We start from the raw sequence: 20660 nt of genomic DNA, 5'->3' as shown, positions 1-20660 counted from the left end.
AGCTGGGGCGTGGGGGTGGGTGAAGCTCGCACAGACACAACTCACAGGTCGCGTTATATAGACACGCACGTAGACACAGACACACGCAGAATCACTCACACACACACGCGCACACGCACACGCACATACATACACAAACGAACAAGCAAACACGTACAGCCAGAGGCAGAAGCAATATGCCTCCAGGTGCACCAAATCAGAAGAGTCCACAAAGGATTAATTTAATATTAATATGCCTCGCCTGATCACATCGTTGAGACATCTCAAAGTGCTCCGGAGCATTTACTGTAAAGTGAATCGACTGTATATTATGGGGGGGGGGGTCAAACCTGCGATGAGAACGCACAAGACTTTGTTCGCAGTTAAGAATCTGACAAGCTGACTTGATCCCTGGCTAATCTGGGGAGTGGGGAGGAGGCAGAGGGGTGGGTGGGGAAAGCCTGGACAGGGGAAGAGCGATGATTTCAAAGCCTATCAGGGCTGCCGCGCCAATTGGCTGCGAGTGAGAGGCCTTTTCGACTCAGCCGCCCTCAGGCAATGTTGATTGGTTACTGGAACTGACAAGAAAGAGTGCACACAGACCCCCGCGCAGGCTATACACCAGTTCAAAGCAGAGTCGTAGAGTGTGTAAAAGCACACACGTCAAGGCAGCGCCGTATTGGTGAGGGAGGGCTTCATCAGACATATACAGTGCTTCAAACCCGAGGAGCTAAAGCAGGTCTCCAGACAGTTGAACGCCTTTGTTCGGGTAAGTAGCGTAAAATAATTGTGTCTCTTCCTTCTCTCGCTCTGGCATGTTACAAACCAGGGTTGTTCAGCAGGACAGCACCAGACGGTCGGTTTTCCTGCTATCAGATAAGTTCTGGTGAGTCTCTGGTTTGTTATGTACAGAATGCGTTTTCAAAGCAGAGTTTGTGAATGGGGCTTGCGATGGTCTGGAGTTTAATGCCTGGCTTTCACTGATCTTCGCCAGTGCACTTAATAATAATAATAATAATAATAATAATCCTTGCATTTGATATAGCGCTTTATCACGTCGTCGAGACGTCTCAAAGCGCTTCACAGGACATGTTGTGAAGCGATTTGATTGTGTAGTTTGCAGGCGTGAGCACGGTTTAAACAAAATACACCTTACCTTTGACCAGGAGGACACCTCAAAGCGCTTTGTAGGGTTATAAATTGGATTCCTTTTTCGAACACAGGACCTTGTGAAGTGCGGCGGCTGTTTGATTTTGCGAGTGAACGCGACAGCCAGTTTGCGCACAGTAACAGCCCAACAAACAGCCAATTTTATTTGCGGCAGGAGGGCGAGTTGGCCAGGACGAGAGCGATTCAGTAAAGTGTTGTCAAATTTGCCAGTGGGATTTCGTTGGTGTTGCACGGTGGGTTTTGAGAGCGAGAGCAGTCAGAATGGAAAATAAAGGACAGCACAGATTTTTAGGAGAGCTGCGTGCAGCAAAATACTAATAATCCTTACATTTGATACAGCGCCTTATCACGTCTTCGGGACGCCTCAAAGCGCTTCGCAGAATCCACTGTAAAGTGGATTGACTTGGAGCGAAATTATTTTGTGGGCGAAACGTGTTACGGATTGAGTAATTAATCAATTGATTAAGGATTAAGTCGTTAAGATGCTGTACAATACTGGAATATTTTCATTAACGCGCGGAGGAGGAAGAGCTGTCTGGGGAGTGTGTGGGTGGGGGGGGGGATTTGGGGTTTGGGGAAGGGGGTGGAGTGAGTGAAGGTTTCTGGAGACCGGTGCAGCGAGTCGCTGCGGTATGTGATGTGCTGTGCATTTTCATGCTGGTGCTTGCTTCTCCGAATGAAAACACTTGAAGCCGGATGATGGTACTGATGGTGGTGATGGTTTGGGACGAGGAGAGGGCAGCGGGGGCACTTTAGAGTGTCTCTCTCGTGCCTCGCTGGGAGGAAAGACCTTCCTCTTTGACCGTGCTTATGGTCACTTCCACCCACTCCTGGGCTCGGAGTCAGGCCCCGCCACCGTTAAGCGCTCTGAGCGAAGGGCAAGTTGACGTTGTTGCTAGGAGTCTTTGCACGGATAGAGGCAGCGTTTTCTTCCTCTCTGTGCCGGCAACTGCGATCTTGTCGATAGGGCGACAAGATGGAAACAAACACGTGAGTACAAGCCCGGGTAAGGGAGCAGGAAGAGTCGGTGTCTCCGGCTGTGCTTTGCTCAGCTCTGTCGCTCACGGATAGGGACTTTAGGTGGGGCAGTCCAGGCTCATGTTACGCTTCTTTTTTTACACACGCACGCATGCGAAAAAAAATGCTGAGTTTGTGAGTTTTTTTTTATTGAAATTCACTTTGGAAGATGAGGGATGTGATTTGTGGTCCCCACCAACAGCTGTAATCAATGAACCCACAGAGGGAGGCAGACGGCTGTCTTGTGTGGTGTGTGTGTTGTGTGCGTGTGTATTTTGTTTGTGTGTGTGTATGTATTTTCTTTGTGTGTGTGTGTTGTGTGTGTTGTGTGTGTTGTGTGTGTATGTGTGTTGTGTGTGTATGTGTGTTCAGTGTGTATTTGTGTTGTGTGTGTATGTGTGTTGTGTGTGTACGTACTTTGTGTATGTATTTTGTGTGTCTATGTATTTTGTGTCTGTGTGTGTATGTATTTTTTTTGTGTGTGTATGTATTTTGTGTATGTACTGTGTGTGTGTATGTATTTTGTGTGTGTATGTATTTTGTGTGTGTATGTATTTTGTGTGTGTGTATGTATTTTGTGTGTGTGTATGCATTTTGTGTATGTACTGTGTGTGTGTGTATGTATTTTGTGTGTGTGTATGTATTTTGTGTGTGTGTATGTATTTTGTGTGTGTGTATGTATTTTGTGTGTGTGTATGTATTTTGTGTGTGTATGTATTTTGTGTGTGTGTATGTATTTTGTGTGTGTGTATGTACTGTGTGTGTGTGTATGTATTTTGTGTGTGTATGTATTTTGTGTGTGTGTATGTATTTTGTGTGTGTGTATGTATTTTGTGTGTGTCCAGAGTAACTGGCTCCAGTAACAAAGCTACCGAGGGCTGATTCTGGTGCATTCAATACCATCCCAACTTTTACAAGCACCGGTTCTGGCAGCGCTTAGCAAATTGATATTATAACACTAATGAGAACATAAAAACATAAGAATTACCAGACGTAAGAAGACCAAGGTCCATCCAGTTCGCCTTCCACCATCCTGGCGGTCGCCTGCACATGCCATGTCCCAAACTCTATACTGTATATAAACTATATATCAAGATTGTATTTCCTAAAAGAAATGGGAGAAATTCACCTTCTCTTTAGGAAAAGTGCCCAACGATCTTTAATGTCCACCTGAACTGGCACAGACGGGACCTCGGTTTAACGTCTCATCCGAAGTCCAACACCTCTGACCACGCAGTCTTCCGGCTTAAACCCGCAGCCACTTTGGTGGAGAGGTGGTGGTTATAATGATAATAATTGCATTTGGTTTAGCGTCTCATCACGGCGTTTAGACGTCTCAAAGCGCATCGCGCAATACACTGTAAAGTGAATCGACTGTATACTTTGGGGGCGAAACGCGGCAGCCAATTGCGCACAGCAGGGTCCCCACAAACAGTCGTGGATTGAGTGAACAAATTATTATTATTTTTTGGTTAACTCAGAGTTAAGAGTGCTAACGTCTGAGCCAGGCTGATATAGAAAGCTATATATAGCTCTATATATATATATAGCATCTCTTGGTCAGTGATGAGAGTTAATTAGACCTTGTGACACTCTGAAAGATGGCATGTCAGGTCTGCACTTGGATGCGGGTTCACTATAGTTCCAGCACTCTTGTGCTTTTTTTCTCCAGTTTTCTCCCCATTCAATTTTTGCAGAAGCTTTTTGTGGAGTGTTATCTCCCGTAGAGAGTGCCCTCTCTAGAATAATAATCCTTGCATTTGATATAGCGCCTTACCACGACGTCTCAAAGTCCCACAAACAGTCCACGGATTGAGTGTCGAAATTATTAGTGTTATTTTGTTGAAGGGATTATTACCCCCAGAAAGTGATCCACTAATTGACTAACAACCTGGATCCCACATACTGCTAGGAAGACAGAGGTGGGTGGAGTGAGGAAACTTGCCTAAGGTTTCACTCTGCTCGGGAATCAAACCCGGGGCCTCTCGCTTGCGAGGCGAGTGCTCTAACCGCTATGCTACGGGAATGGCTCGGATGAAGACGCCCCTTTGGCCCATTTGATCTCAATCTTCCAGTATCGAGGACCTAACTTCCCTCCCATCACAGCATCACCCACCCACCCCCAACCCCAATTATGTGCAGGTCTTGGGTGATCAATCATTGACACAGGAGTGTACGAGGAGTTGCACTCAAGGGACAGATCTCATTGTAAAATTGGTCTGAATTATTAATTCGTTAGTTTAAACTACCTTCATATTAGAGGTTGGAGTAGACAGACTCTCCCAGTGCCTTAACCTTTACTTCCCTGGTGTCAAATTGCTTAAAAGGGCCACCACTGCTGCTGAAAATTTGCATTTTTTTTAATTGCAAGCCAGAAAATTCCAGATGCAGACAAAACTGTAAGGTTTGGCTGTGTGCAGGATGGAGTAAGAATACATCAGTCCCTTCAGACACATTGTGTTGAATTATTTGGTCTGTGGTACTTTAGATCTCCACCCCTTTTCCCTCTCCCCCCACAGAGTCTGATTTCATCTCCCCTCCATAAAAACTATGAATCCACCTGCATCAACTGCCCTGGTCTGTCTCAAAGTGCTTTGTGCAGTGAGTTACTTTGAAGTGTAGTGACTTGTTTCGTCTGGAAATACGCCAGCAATGTCCCACCAAATGAGATGAATTACCAAATCCATTTATTTTCCGGTGAATTTGGTTGAGGGAAGAAGGTTGGCCAGGACACCAGAAGAACTCGCTCTGCTCTTCAAAATAGTACCGTGAGTGCCCTTATTCCTCAATCCACGACAGTTTGTGGGCCACTGCTGTGCGCAATTGGCTGTGGTGTTTCGCCCACAAAATACACAGTCAATTCACATGAGGGTATACTCTGTGAAGACCTTTGAGATGTCGTGGTGAGGTGATAAGGCACTATATCAAATGTAAGGATTTTGATTATTACTATATCCTGTGAGGCATTTGAGATGTCTCAACGACGTGATCGGTTACTCTATCAAATGTAAGGATTATTATTATTATCTCAGTTGAAGGACCTCAGAGAGTTGCACTGCAATGACAGCCTGGTTGATGAACTTAGTTCCCGCTGTGTAGCTTGAACCCACAACCTTCTGACCCAGAGGCGCAAGTGCGTCCAACTGAGTCAAACTGGTCGGTTCCTTGTTGTGAGCTTGTGCCCATTATGAACTGGATGAATGACCGTTATATAGGGCCCAGAGAGAAAGAGAGAGAGAGAGAGAGAGAGAGACAGAGAGAGTTTTTACGTCTTTCATCTTGTCATCGTGGGCTGGTTTCAAATCCTACTCTCGCAGATGAAAGGACTGTGCCCACCACTTCTCCTTTATCTTATTCGTCATTAGAAACGTAGAGTAAATCATTCTCACGAAAGGCTTTTATGAATGAGAATGGGGGCATCTTTTGAAACTTGAGAATGCCTTTGAATCTTGACCGGAAGGTCATTTCAGCCTCTACTGTACTCTGAATTACCTCATGTCCTGTGGGCAAAACCACAGAAATGTCCTGCACAATATAGGAGGCCATTCGGCCTATTCTGTCAAGTTGGTTGCTTGCTCCTCCAAAAATCTTTCATCCTCATCCCAATTCCCTGCTCTTTCGCCATACCCTCTAATTCCCTCTCTCTCCGTGTGCTTGCCCAAAATTCTTTGGCAAAACCTTAGGCAGACGGAAGTATAGGTCCGGGTGTCTGATCTTCTCCCAAACGGTGGCGTTTATCAGTGAGGTTTGCAAAGACTCTACGACTGACCACTTGCTTGTCTCGAAAGGCACATATTCGGAGCTGGCTGTGTTGTCAAAGCGAATGCCGTACCTGGCCTTGAAAATAACATTCAAAGCCGAGCTTGGCTGGCGGTGGTGTGAAGCCATCCTCCTTTCTCCGCACGCAGCAAAAAGCTAAGTTAGTTAGCAGCGAGACTAGCATGTCAGCTCCCATCCCTTTATCTCCAAAGCAGATAGATTTACCAGACTGTCCATTAGGTTGGCCTGGCCTTCTCAAGGTCTGCATTCCTTCCAAATATGTGCTGGCTTCACGGTTTGCATTCTGTCATTCTTAACGTAACAGTAAAGGATCCAAAAGATTAAGTTTCACGCTGTTTGTTTTCACACCTGTGATTTTTTTTTCTTTGAAAAAAAGAAGTCAAATTATTTTCCTCCGAATGATTTACGCTGACGCGATGTTTGTTGAGGGCACTTGTATTGAGTCTCACAGCAGTCCCTGGTCACATTCCTGTGGGATCTGGGGGTCCAGCCTAGCTCACACGGTCCAGGCCGATACACTAATGAAGTGTCGTATTGTCGGGGGTGCCATCCTTCGGGTAAGATGCTCCCAACGGCGCCTGTTCACCTGGACGTTAAAGATCCCGTGACACCACTCGTGGAGTCCTGTAACGTATTGGTTAGTGCACTCGCCTCGCAAGCGAGAGGGCCCGGGTACGATTCCCGGGCAGAGCGAAACCTTAGGCACGTTTCCTTACTCCACACGACTCTGTTTAACAAGCAGAACAATACAATACAAACTTACATTTGTATTCACGTCAGGAGGACGTCCCAAGGCGCAGGAAGTAGGAACGCGGTTGCTAGTCGATTGGCGGATCGCTTTCCAGGCGTAATAATCTTTTTAAAAAAAATTTGATCACTTTTGTGGGACGCTGCTGTGCGCAATTGGCTGCTGTGTTTCGCCCACAAAATATACAGTCAATTCACTTTACGGTATATCCTGTTGAGAGCTTTGAGACGTCTCGAAGAAACTGTATCAAATGCAAGGATTATTATATTGTGTTTACTTGAAAAGAGAAGTGAAGTTCTTCTGGTGTCTTGGCTGACAATTTCCCCAGATACAGTGGATCATTGACTTCAAGGTTGTGTGTGGGAGTTTGTTATCTCTTTCTCTCTCTCTTTCTCTCTCTCTCGCTCTCTCTGTGTGGAGCTGAAAGGATTTGTGTCATTGCCGGTGTTACTTGACTGTTTCTAACTGGGCTGTCTTCCGCTTTGCTGTATTAGTGCAGGGAACAGTGTGGACATCTCCGAAGTGGCTCCCAAGGCCTTTGCACCATGTCCCACGGGAGAAGATTTATGTCAAGCGGCTGGTTGTGAAGAGCAGGAAAACCGTCACCCTTTAAATAAAATCCGGAGGTGAGTAACTCAACACAGCACTTTCTCAGGCTCGATTGTCCCTTTAATTCTGGCTAAGCAAATGTTATAATAATAATAATAATAATAATCTTTGCATTTGACATAGCGCCTTATCACGTCTTCGAGACGTCTCAAAGCGCTTCACAGAATATTCTGTAAAGTGAATTGACTGTGTATTTTGTGGGCGGAACTCGGCAGCCAATTGCGCCCAGCGGTTAAAACAACTATGATGGTGTACTTTGTACGTGGGATTCTTGAGCGACTTTGAGCCCAGAAACGGGCACTTTCCCCCTCCGCTGGTAATAGAAATATTAATAATCGTTGCATTTGGTAAAGTGCCCATCACAGGATATGCTGTAATGTTCAGTGATTGTTCTGCAGGTGAACATGCAGCCAATTTGCACACAGCAGTACCCCACAAATAGCCATGAAGTGAACCACTTATTTTATCCGGAGCGGGATTTTTGGTCAGGACCCCAGGAGAGAGAAATTCCCTTCGCTTTTTGAACAGCGGCACGGGATTGTTAACGCGAATCTGCGCGCGTGTGTGAGCGCGCTGCGTGTGTGTGTGTGTGTGTGTACGCTGCATGTGTGTGAGTGTGCTGTGTGTGTGTGTTGCATGTGTGTGCGCATGTGCGTCAGTTTGTGTGTGTGTGTGCACGCGCGTGCGCCTATGTACATGTGTACCCCTGTCTGTGTGTGTGTGTGCGCCTATGTACATGTGTACCCCTGCCTGTGTGTGTGTGTGTGTGTGTGTGTGCGCCTATGTACATGTGTACCCCTGCCTGTGTGTGTGTATGTGTGTGTGCGCCTATGTACATGTGTACCCCTGTCTGTGTGTGTGTGGTGTGTGTGTGCTGTGGTATGTGTTGGCGGGCTATGTTAAGCAAAGCAGCCCCGAGCTGGAATCTGTTCTGAAATACACACGGAGACGGGGGGGTAGCCATTTCAGGCTTGACTTGTTCCATTAAGCGGCAGCGAGAGAGCTTATCATGTGGGTGGAGCTGCTGAGTGAGCAGCGATTAGCACGTACTGTATGTAACCTGCTCTGCAATGCGCCTTGTCTGGGAGCTCACACTGTACGCAGAGATGAAAGGCGGTTGTGAGCTGCCAGCTGCGCTGACAGACGCACCACGGTCTCCTCGGGTCAGACAGCCACATGTGCTTTCACAGAGTTACATTACACTGTTTGCAGTTGAAATCCGCCTAACGTGTTATTATCGCATTGCTTGCATTTTTGGGCCGTTCGCATTCGCAGATGGTCCCGTGCAGCAGATGCAGCTCCGGAGACAATGACTCACTGTAACCAACCTGGCATTTCGCAGCTGTTTCGGACTGTACCTGGAGCACTGCGCCACTGGTCTGGCCGCTCTGGCGCAAGGTGGGGGCACACCAGGCCCCGGAGCCAGCGCCGAGGAGAGGAACTGGGTCGATCGCCGGGGTGTTAGGAATCATCCCATGAGAAGCGATTAGACCAGCTCAGGGGACCTTCGGCCTTGAAAAGAGACCTGACAGAGATGTGTAAGGTTGTGTGTGTCAGCCTGGCGCAGTGCTCGCACTCTCGCCTCTGATTCAGAAGGACGTGGGTTCAAGCCCCACTTCGGGTCTTTGAATCGCGCGGTCGAAGATGACGCTCCAATGCAGTGCTGGGGTGTGTGCTTTATTGTTGGAGGTGCCGTCCTTCGGATGAAACATTAAACCGAGGTCCCACATGCCTGGTCAAGTGGATGCTAAAGATTCCCAAGGCACTATTCGAAAAGAGGAGGGAATTTCTCCCAGTGTCCTGGCCAATAATTCCTTCCCCCCCCACTCCCAATGAAATTGGTTGTTTGTGGGACACTGCTGTGCGCAACTGGCTGCCACGTTTCGCCCACAAAATACACAGTCACTACACTTTACAGTATTTCGTGTGAAGCCCTTTGAGACGTCCTGACGCTATGATAAATAATACGTAATAATCCTTGCATTTGGTATAACGCTTTTCACGTCCTTTAAATGTCTCAGAGCGCTGCGCAGAGTGTACTGTAAAGTGAATTGACTGCGTATAGGTGGATAAAACGTTGTACCAAATGCAAGGGTTATTATCATCACAAGATTTCAAATGGTATCGAGAAGGTAAAGACGGGACAATGCTTTCAGACGCAGCAGAGCAGAAGAACAAGCAGGCACAGGTTCAAGGTGGCAAAGGCCAGTTTCAGGAGAAAAACCAGGAAGTATATCTTTACCCACCGGGTAATTAGCATATAGAATGGATTACCAGGAAGGGTGGTTGACGCTGGAGTCATATGAGAAACGGCTGTTTCGAGGTAGCGCTCCAGGACACTACCTTGCGTGAAGGGCGCTATATAAATGCAAGTTGTTGCTGTTGTGATTGGTGCGTGCGAGGGTGAGAGCAGACGGGCTGAAGGGCCTTCTACATCTGAGCTGTTCTTGTGATATCGCTCACGTGAGCAAGAAGGCAAAAGGACCGTGCGGATTCCAAGATGAGATTGAGACAATCTTCTTTAAAAACAAACCATTATTTTGACTTTTAACTAAAACGACTGGGCTGGGAAGAGTTAAAACCCCGAAGCCTTTTATGTCCCAGGTATCAACAGAGTCTATTTCGCTCGCAAAATGCAGAGTCAATTCACTTCACAGTATATTCTGTGGAGCACTTTGTGACCTCTCAACGACGTCATAAGGCCTCATATCAGATGCAAGGATTATTCATTTTAATATTATTTTATGTATATCATATGTAAACACAGATGTATTATGCACCATGTGTGAATGGATGTGCACAGTGGGAATTATAGTCACCCTTGATTATATAATGATGCTTTTCGTTGGCTGGTGATCGCGTAATTAAGCGCCTCTGTGAATTTTCCCCTGTGCAGAAGAGCTGCACGTGGTTTGCACACGGTTTACACTATGGTGCACAATAAATCCTGGCGGTAAATCATTTACAGGGAATTCAGGCTCTCTCCAGTGAATCGGTGCCAGTTGCTTTCAAATGGTCAGGTTATGAGCGTCTGTCACTTAGGAAAAAAAATATTTTTCATTCCAGTCAAAATACATATTGGAGTTAATTGATCACAGGGCGAGCCGCAGCGAGGCTGCAACAGGCTGTGTGTATTCAGATAACGTAATGTCAATACAGATGATGTGCCCTGAGGCCCGCAATAATGTATTGTTTTGGAAAACGCCTTCCGCTGTCCAACCTTATGTTGTGTTACATTGAGGCTGTGATAAATTGAACAGAACCTCCGATAGTCAAAGACTGCTCCTGTACTTCTTCTTCAATGAGTGGAGTACAGTGGAGTTCTGCAGCTTCAGTGGTTAAAGCGCTCGCCTCGCAAGCGAGAGGACCCAGGTTTGATTCCCGGGCAGGGCAAAATGTTAGGCAAGTTCCCTTACTCCACACGCCTCTGTTTACCGAGCAGTAAGTAGGAACCCGGTTGTTAGCCGGTCGGCGGATTGCTTTTCCAGGAGTAATAATTCCCTCGAGTTTTTACAAAAATTGGTCACTCAATCCACGACTGTTTGTGGGGACGCTGCTGTGAGCAGTTGGCTGCCCCATTTTGCCCACAAGTACATGGTCAATTCACTTCACAATATATTCTGTGAAGCGTTTTGAGACGACTCGAAGATGTGATAAGGCGCTATATCAAATGTAAGGATTATTATTATTATTATTATCACTATTATTATTATTATTGAAATGCTGTACTCTGTCAGCGCCTTGGGATGTCCTCCTGACGTGAAAGGCGCTATACAAATATAATCTCGTTGTTGTTGTTATTAATTCAAGATCCTCATCCTCACCTACAAGGCCATTCACGGCCTCGCTCCCTCCTACCTCTCCGACCTACTATCCCCCTACCTACCTGCCCGTACCCTCCGTTCCTCTGGCTCCGGTCTCCACTTCCCCCGCCCCAACCGTCCTACCATCGGTGGCCGGGCCTTCAGCCTCTCAGCCCCGAGGCTCTGGAACTCTATCCCCCAGTGCCTTCGCCGCCTCCTCCCTTTCCTCCTTCAAGGCCGGTCTCAAGACCTTTCTCTTTGACCGTGCCTTCAGCTCCCCTCTCGACTCTCTACCCCCTTCTCGCTCCCTCCCTTCCCTCCCCTCACCCTGACCATTTCCCCCTCTGCTCGGGTCCTGACCCAACTGTACAGCGCCTTGGGATGTCCTCCCGACGTGAAAGGCGCTCTATAAATGAAATCTTGTTGTTGTTGTTGTGGTTGTAATGACACTTGGCCCACCTGTGGTTGTATTGTCAGGCAGCACTGGGAAGCATGTAATTTGTAGAGGCTCACGCTGCTTTCAGCCACCACGCCAAAGCTCTGGAACTCCCTGCCTCAATCCTTGCACCACTCTGTGCCCGTCTTCAGATCGCACCTGAAGACCTCCCTCTTTGATCATCCCCACGGTCACCTCCTGCCAGGTTCGGTATCAAACCTCCGCTGTTAAGAGCTCTCAGCTGCTACCCCACGTGAAGGGCCCTACACATAAATAAATGAAAGTTGCTGTTGTTATAACACGATTTATTTGAGTCCGTGAGCCTTGACCACACGTTATGAGGAGGTGCGCTATAAAAGTGGCCATCAGTCAGCATTTGGGGTTGCCTGGTTGCCATGTACCCACCTGGTTCAGCAACCTTCTGACCGAGAGGTGAGAGCGCTAACCACCTGGTTCAGTGGGTAGCGCTCTCACCTCTCAGTCAGAAGGTTGCGGGTTTGAGCCCCAACATCAGTACTTACAAGGTCCAGGCTGACACCCCAATGCGGGGCCTAAGGGATGCTCTGCATTGTTCAAAGTGCGGTCCTTTGGATGAGGTCCAGTCTGTCCGTTCAGGGCGACGCTAACGATTCCGCTCGCTATTCATGTCTCCCTGGAACAATCCCCCAAATAAAATTGATCATTTCGTTTTACGGCTGTTTGTTGGACAATTTCGCTAAATCCTGTGAAGGGCTTTGAAACATCCTCCTGACGTGAAAGGCACCGTTTGAAATGTAAATTGTATTTCATCCAATATGTTGTGCACTCCGGGCTCTGCTGCCTTCGAACGCTTATTCCCTGCGGAAGCAACATGAATATGAATTGAGTTTGAATATTTCACCCGTGTTACCGTTAATATTCGGTGCTTCTGAAAACACAGTGGACATTTCTGTCCGGTTTCAGCTGCCTTTTCTCCTCGCCCATCAAAACCCTTTTTAAAATATATCTGTTCGACTGTGGCTTTGGTCAACTCACCCGTAAAATCGCCTCGCCTTATTTCCCACAGCCGCTTCGAGATATCCATGCTACGTCAGAGGCGCTTGTAATAATCATAACCATCACAATAATAACAATTTGAATGAGGATAATGAATTTGAAATAGCTGCTCAAGACGCTTCACAGAATATATTGTAAAGTGGAAGGACTTTGTGGGCGAAACGCGGCAGCCAATTGCGCACAGCAGCGTCCCCACAAACCGTCGATCGAGTGACCAAATTCTTTATTGATTTTTTGGGGAGGAAAGCGATCTACCAATCGACCAGCAACCGGGTTCTGACTGACTGCCAGGTAAACAGGAGTAAGGAAACTTGCCTAAGGTTTCGCCCCATCCGGTAATTGAACCTGGACTCTCTCGCTTGCGAGGCGAGCGCTCTAACCACCGCGCTAGGTGACTCCAGAAAGTCAAAGACGTTAAAATATTCCCTGGTAAACGAAAGTGATTGGCTTTGAACTCTGCCCTAACCCCTGACAGCTGCCGTTAATGACTGTTTCATTCTGCAAAAAAAAAAGGGCTGACTTGGCCTTTGATGTTGCCTTTGCTTTGGTGACCGTTGCGATCTTGCTACTCGACGACCAGCAGACTCTACGCAGGCAGTCGCAAGGAAGACATCACCGCAGCCTGCGGATTGAAGCCCAGGGCTTCCCCGCTCAGTCTGTAACCAAATTCCCTTCGTGGGGGCCGATGGCTGAAACGCGATCAGGTTTACGCAGCGATTGATCATCTTATTGATGCTTCGATGTCGGGGAGCAATAGAAACGACACCTGCTCGGGGTCACAGCAAAGCCTTTTCCCTGTTCAAAGGGCAAGGAACGAGCGAAAATTTGATCCATTTTTTAAGAGGATCAAGATGGGGTTCTGTAAGCTTAGCCCAAGGCCCCAGGATATCTGACACCAGGAGCTGATCCAGTGCTCAATAGAGGCTTTCTACTTTCATTGTATCAATACAAGACGCTTTGCAAACCAGAACTCTACCTCGAGAGTTGAAGTCAGTGGTAGATTACGCTCTCGTTACAGGCTGTTTGATATTTGCCAAATATTTAGGCGGAATGGCGCTCGCTTGAGCAGCGGGAGATTAATAGTCAGTCTGATGCAGTCAGCCCTCACTTAACTTCTTCCTATTAACCCGTACGAGCCAAAGCTAAAGCGGGTGCGGTGGTCAGTCCTAGCTGGACAAGTAGCAGGAAAGCTTTGCTGGTCAATGTGGTTTTAGCTGGTTAGACACCAACCTGTGCCCTAATACTCTCCGGAATTAAAACAACAAGGTCTTCAGGGGCGACCTGAAGATGGGGAAGGAGGGGGTGAAGTGGAGGGGTTCCGGGAGAGGGTTCCAGAATTATGTAAGCGGGATGTGTCCCTCCAGGGAGAGAGAGAGGGAGAGAGAGAGAGATAGAGAGAGAGCGTATTCCATTTGCAGACCCTTGAGCACGGAGATGGGTTTCTGCATGTGGCGGACATCTGGCTGAGCCAAAAAAAAAAGTGATTTCTCATAGAGCAAGTTAGAGCTCGAATTCTTAACCCCTCTGCAGCCCGCAAACCATTAGCTTTCTGTTTGTGCCGAGTTTAGTGCAGGTGAAACATTTGCAGTCTGTTGGGGCTGAGCTGAGTCTCTTCAGTGAGCTGAAAACTCAACCTATAAGAATATTAATTATTATTAATTATAGTTCCATTTGATATAGGGTCTTATGTCATTGAGGCGTCTCAAAGCACTTGACAGGATTTACTGTGGAGTTGACTGACTGTGTGCTGTAGGCGTATTGGTTACAGCACTCGCCTCACAAGCGAGAGGACCTGGGTTTGATTCCGGGGCACAGCAAAGCCTTAGGTAAGTTTCCTTATTCCATACACCTCTGTTTACCTAATAATAAAGTTGTTCGTCAATTGGTGGATCGTTTTCCCGGGTAATAATCCCTTCAAACTAAATAAATAATCATAATTAGGTCACTCAATCCATGACTGTTTGTGGGACACTGCTGTGCACAATTGCCTGCTGCGTATCGCCCAGAAAATATACAGTATATTCTATGAAATGCTTTGAGATGTCTCAATGATGTGATTAGGCGCTGTATCAAACGCAAGGATTATTATTGCCACTTGCAGACAAACTAAATACTTGGAGAAAATTGGCCCTTTCGAAGGAATAGGTTCGGCTGAACACGTAGCAAAGACATCTTTCAAACCACAACAACAATAATAATAATAATAATCCTTGCATTTGATGTAGTGTCTTATCGTGTCTTCGAGATGTCTCAAAGCGCTTCGCAGAATACGCTGTAAAGCGAATTGACTGTGCATTTGGTGGGCGAAACGCGGCAGCCAACAGCGCACAGCAGCGTCCCCAAACCATGTTGACTGACTGCATCGATTACTGAGCTGTGGCGTGTAATGATAATGTCGCAAACCTGACCAGGGACGTAGGAATCCTGGATCAGAGTATGATCAAGGATGTGCTTGGCTTCACTCATGCTATGGTGAGCCATTCACCAGGTCGGACTGCACTCACTGCCTACAGCCAGGGACGGTGCTTCTGTTTGTCAATCGGGGCAGCTTTACGCTTCCTTTGAATCTCTTTCTAACTGCGTCACTCGCAATCAAATGCAGCAGCTATTTGTAGCCGGCTATTCTTGGGCGAAACTGCCATGAGAATATAACTCTTCTCCTGAATCCGTGAGCTATGCTCTTGGTCACATCCTCCCGTCGCCTTTTTTTTGGGGGTGTAATAATCCCTCCCCCAAAAATAAAGTAGGAACGCAGTTTGTTAGTCGATTGGCAGATGGCTTTCCGGTGGTGCCAACCCCTCAATCCATGACTGTTTGTGGGACACTGCTGTGCGCAATTGGCTGCTGTGTTTCATTAACAAAATATACAGTTAATTCACTTTACAGTATGTTCAATGAAGCGCTTTGAGATATCTCGACGAGGTGATAAGACACTATGTCAAATGCAAGGATCATTGTATCATTATTACTTGAAAAGAGAAGTGAGTTTCTCCGAGTGTCTTGGCTGACAATTTCCCCAGATACAATGGATCATTCACTTCAAGGCTGTGTGTGGGACTTTGTTATCGCTCTCTCTCTCTCTCTCTCTGGAGTTGAAATAGTTCGTGAAATAATCAGTGTAACTTGACTACTTCCAACTGGGCTGTCTTCCGCTTCGCTGTGTGTCAGCGTTTTCGCCCACAAAATACACACAGTCAATCCACTTTGCAATATATTATGTGAAGTGCTTTGAGACATCTCAATGACACGATAAGACGCTATATCAAATGCAAGGATTATTATCAAGTGGAGCTTTGACGAATAAAGGCTTTATCTTTGTTTGCCATTTTATATTGTTGCTGGTACAAATGTCCCGATCTGTGTTGACTTTAGATATGCTTCGACAAATCAATTAAGCTGCAGATCACTGTGTCTTATTTAGCATTTCCTGTGCTTGCCACAGGTGCCGTGAGATGTGATTTGCCACCAAAGAAACTATCTTCTCATTCGTACACGCCTTGCTGTTAGCGGGACCCCGCTGGCGTGGATTAACTCCGACGTTTACCTGTGTGGGGACCGGTCACTACGCTTCAAGGTAACTCGTTTTGCGTGAAGCATTTTGAGGCGTTACTGCGCAATGAAGTGCCTTTTCGAACCCACGTTTCGGCATTTTTGGGGGGGATTTGGCAGTGCGAGGGTTAAACGGACATTCTGAAATAATATGGTACATGTGGATTCCTGTGGCTAAGTGGTTAGAGCAACCGCTACGCAAGTGAAAGGACCTGGGTTCGATTCTCCGGTGAGGCGAAACCTTAGGCAAGTTTCCTTACTCCACACGCCTCTGTTTACCGAGCAGTTCGTAGGAACCCGGTCGTTAGTCGATTGACCGTTCACTTTTTGGGGGAAATAATCCCTCAAAAAGTAATCCACGACTGCTTCTGTGCGCAATTGGCTGCTGCTTTTCGCCCACAAAATATACATTCAATACACTTTACAGCGTATTCTGTGAAGCGCTTTCAGACGTCTCAACAATGTGATAAGGCACTATAACAAATGTAAGGTTTATGATCATTATTATTACTATTTGTACCAGAGGTAAAAAGAACAGGCAAACGCACAAATAGGCCTTATTTGTTAAAGCGTTCGAGTTTTGTAAACTGCAGACGCTCATGAATAGATTACTTGAGTGAGATTACTGCGAATCAGAGGGGCACGACGACCAAGGAGAGAGAGAGAGAGAGAGAGAGAGGACTAAGAGCAAAGAACACAGCTTACTCCCACCTCCTACCAACCCTTCAGTTTACTTTCTTAGGAACACTGGGGGGTGAAATTCCATCCAGGTCAAGTCACACTCTGTTTATGTAGCGTTTCAGAGTGTCCAGAAATGGGCAAATTCTTATATACAGCCTTAACGCTCTTTTAAGAACTGCGGACTTCAAAGTCGAGACTGGATTCCACGGTTTCCCAAATGCGATATGCTTTGAAATGCTAAGTAAGTGGAGTAAATCCAGACCCAGGTGGCATTTTCAACCGCACACCCTCCTTGCTTCTTTAGATATCTGATTTTAAAAAAAAACCCACACAAAGCGGGCTTCAGCCAGGGCTAGTCAGCCGTAGAAAAGTCAGAAGTAGGAGCTTGTTCTTTTAAGTCGCTTCATCGCATCGAAACACACTTTACGGTAATTGCTGTCTAGTTTCGAGTGAGTTTTATTTTCGCCAGTGGTCAAATCTGGTATTTTCGCCAGCAAATGCACTAGTCACTACACTTTACAGGGAAACTGGGTTCGATTCCAGGGGCAGGGCGTAACGTTACGCAGGTTTCCTTACTCCACACGCCTCTGTTTACTCAGTCGATTGGTGGATCACTTTCCCGAGGTAATAATACACAGTATATTCTGTGAAGCGCTTTGAGACGTCTCGAAGACGTGATAAGGCGCGATATCAAGTGCAAGGATTATTATTATTATTATTATGATAAATCTGTGAAGTGTGGCCCAGCCAATAATGCCCCCACTGCACAGCCATTGCAGTACGTTGCACTGAAGGGGTAGAATGGTGCTTTATTCTATGTCTCTCAGGCTCTATTGTAATTACTCTCTTATGTAGTCAACCTTTGAGAAACTATCAGCCATTAACTTAGATTCCTAACCGGTTAAATCATGGCAAGCTTAACTGGTTACAAATCTGTGAAGGGACAGGGCGGAGTGTGAGGTTGACTCACCTCGAATAAGCCCACGTCAATATTTCTTTCCAGCTCGTTCGTGGCTTGACGTAGGATTTGTCTATTTTCCACATAACTTTGCTATCGAAAGAACGATATTGAGAAAGTAGGTATTTTTCTAATCTTTATCGAAGAACCAATTCAAGCCACGCAAATGTACTTTTTACGTGAAATTAACAAATACCTACTCCGGGTGATAACACCGTTGAATGCGGATCAAATAACAACAACAATAATAATACTTTAAAAATAATCCTTTCGTTTGATGTAGTGCCTCTCATATTGAGACTTCACAAAGCTCTTCACAGGATTTATTTTAAAGTAAATCCTGTGACGTATCAAGTATCCTTTGGCCATGCTTTTGATTAACACCCTCAAACACCCACTCTCTATGTCCGTCCGTGCTCAGTAATACCCATTGTCACTGTACACCAGTAAAATATGTTCCTGCGGCATGTCGACCGGGCTCAGTTGGTGGCACTTCTGCCTTGAGTCAGAAGGTTGTGGGTTCAAGCCCCACGACAAAACTTTGAGCTCATAATCTAGGCCGATACTCCAACGCATTGTTAGAGGTGCCGTCATTCAGATGAGATATTAAACCTATTTAGAATCATAGAATCATAAAATCCTACAGCACAGAAGGAGGCCATTCGGCCCATCGTGCCTGTGCTCTTTGAAAGATCTATACACTTAGTTCCACTTCCCCCCCCCCCTCTTTCTCCATTGCCTTGCAACTTGTTTGTTTCCAAGTAAATATCCTTTTGAAAGTTGATATTGGATCTGCTACCACCAGCCTTTCAGGCAGTGCTTTCCAGATTGTAATTCCTCTGGTTACCGATTCACCCGCCAGAGGAAACAGTATCTCCCTGTCTATTCTATCAAAATTCCTCATACTTTTGAACACCTCTGTTAAATCTACCCTTAACCTTCTCTGCTCTAAGGAGAACATTGCCTACAAAATATACAGCCACTGCACTTTACAGCGGATCTTGTGAAGCGCTTTGAGATGTCTTCATGACATGCATGTTTGTTTGTGGGACATCACTTTGTTCCATTTCAAAATACACAGCCACTACACTTCAAAGTAAATCCTGTGAAGTACTTCAAGACATTCTCCTGACGTGAAAGGTGCTGGATCAAAGGATTATTAGTACTTTATGCTCAGTAAAATCCCACAGCCGAATTCGTATGTATTTATGAAGTCAAATGACAGAAACGTAATAAGCTCATTAACACATTTTCATGCTTTCGCTATGCGGCAATGAGTGGGTAATGGGATTAATGGAGCTGACTGTGGGACAAAAGAGAGCAAGGTCACTTTGGATCAATGGAAGTGCGCTGAGGCTAAAAAATATGCTTACATTTATAAGCCCGTGATTATCAGTTATTTGGCCTCAGAAACAAATGGTGCAAATCCACAGATCAAGCGGATAACGTCAGTTCTGAAGAGTTTCGTGCTCGAATCGGAGCTGATGTCAATCGGTCAAGAATGCAGCTTTACGGTTACTGATGTAATGCCACTCAATGCCGAGGGGAAATCCGCCGACTATTGGGGAGGTCAGGTGGGTGTCTGATGCACCCGGGAACCCATAACCTTCCCGTAGTGTAGTGGTTAGCTTGCGCGCCTTCCACCCCAGAGGATCTGGGTTCAATTCCCAGGAGGGGCGAAACCTTAGGCAAGTTTCTTTACTCCACACCCCAACAACAAATGACATTTGTATACTGTCATTTGTATCGCGCCTTTCACGTCGGGAGGACGTCCCAAGGAACTGTTTACCTCGCAGTAAGTAGGAAACCCGGTTGTTAGTCAATTGGTGGATCGCTTACCGGGAGTAATAATCCCTTCACTCGATCCACAACTGTTTGTGGAACGCTGCTGTGTGTAATTGGCTTCTGCATTTCGCCTACAAAATACTCAGTCAATTCACTTCACAATATATACTGTGAAGCGCTTTGAGAAGTCTCAACTAAGTGATAAGGCACTTTGTCAAATGCAAAGCTTATCATTATGTTTGTTCACCTGCCCGTTGGGACTTTGGCTTGCATGGTTAACGGGATCTGATCGGTTTAATTTGCCTTCAAAAATACACAAGTAACTACACCTTACAGTGAATCCTGTGAAAGACTTTGAGACATCTTCCCGACACGAAAGACGCTGAATTAAATTATTATTATTGTTATTAGGTGCTCTATAAATGCAATTTGTTGTTGCTGGTGTAACGTAATAATAGTAATAAGAATCCTTACATTTGATATAGGGTCTTATCATGTCGTTGAGCCGTCTGGAAGCATTTCACAGGATAGACTGTAACATACCATGGATTACCGTGCGATTGCGGAATTTGTGTTTTAACAGTGATACAGGTCCAAGTGCGGTTTCGAGTGCTGTTTTGTGTGGAGCACATTCCTCCCTCTGAATAAATCCTTTTTTCCTTCCCTCTCATCCAGGTTAGTAACTGGTGGACAGAACATAATGCACCGTAACAAAACACACAGCTAAGGTTTTGCCTCTGACCCTCCTGTAATGCAATCTAACTGCAGACAGGAATGAACCAAATTATAAGGGTCATCGGTCGTGCCTGTGTTAAGCCTTGCCCTCCTCACAAAGGGGTTTATGATTTGAGAGATGCAGCCTTTTACTGGGTGCACTGAGCCGGAAGGCAAAATATTTATAATAACGTTTTCCCCCCAGGAAGCAGAAACCTATTGTGTTCTCATCTGGTGATGGCAGAACAAACATGGCTCTGCATTAATCATCTCAGACAAATGAGCAATTGTATACTTGCTTTGTGAACTTGTTAGTTAATGTTATGGGCGCTGAGGCAAAGGCAAAGGCCACAGCGTTACAATCTCATCAGCCCTCAGCAGAGGTGGGTGACTCGA

The 20660-nt window shown here is 46.1% G+C and overlaps 1 protein-coding gene across 2 annotated transcripts in view; it reads left to right on the top strand.

Moving 5' to 3' along the window:
* The first annotated feature begins 427 nt into the window (after positions 1-427).
* lypd6 (LY6/PLAUR domain containing 6) overlaps positions 428-20660 on the top strand; it is a 37791-nt gene continuing 17558 nt past the window's right edge. Inside the window, 4 exon segments of one of the 2 annotated variants that reach the window (NM_001292721.1) lie at positions 603-748; positions 7189-7320; positions 14258-14403; positions 16020-16151. The gene's annotated coding sequence lies outside the window, so the exon portion shown is untranslated. 2 annotated transcript variants of the gene reach the window in all.

The sequence above is a fragment of the Callorhinchus milii genome, unplaced genomic scaffold (genome assembly GCF_018977255.1).
Source record: "Callorhinchus milii isolate IMCB2004 unplaced genomic scaffold, IMCB_Cmil_1.0 Scaffold6, whole genome shotgun sequence".
NCBI lineage: Eukaryota > Metazoa > Chordata > Chondrichthyes > Chimaeriformes > Callorhinchidae > Callorhinchus > Callorhinchus milii.
This window is presented reverse-complemented; position numbering and strand designations above follow the sequence as displayed.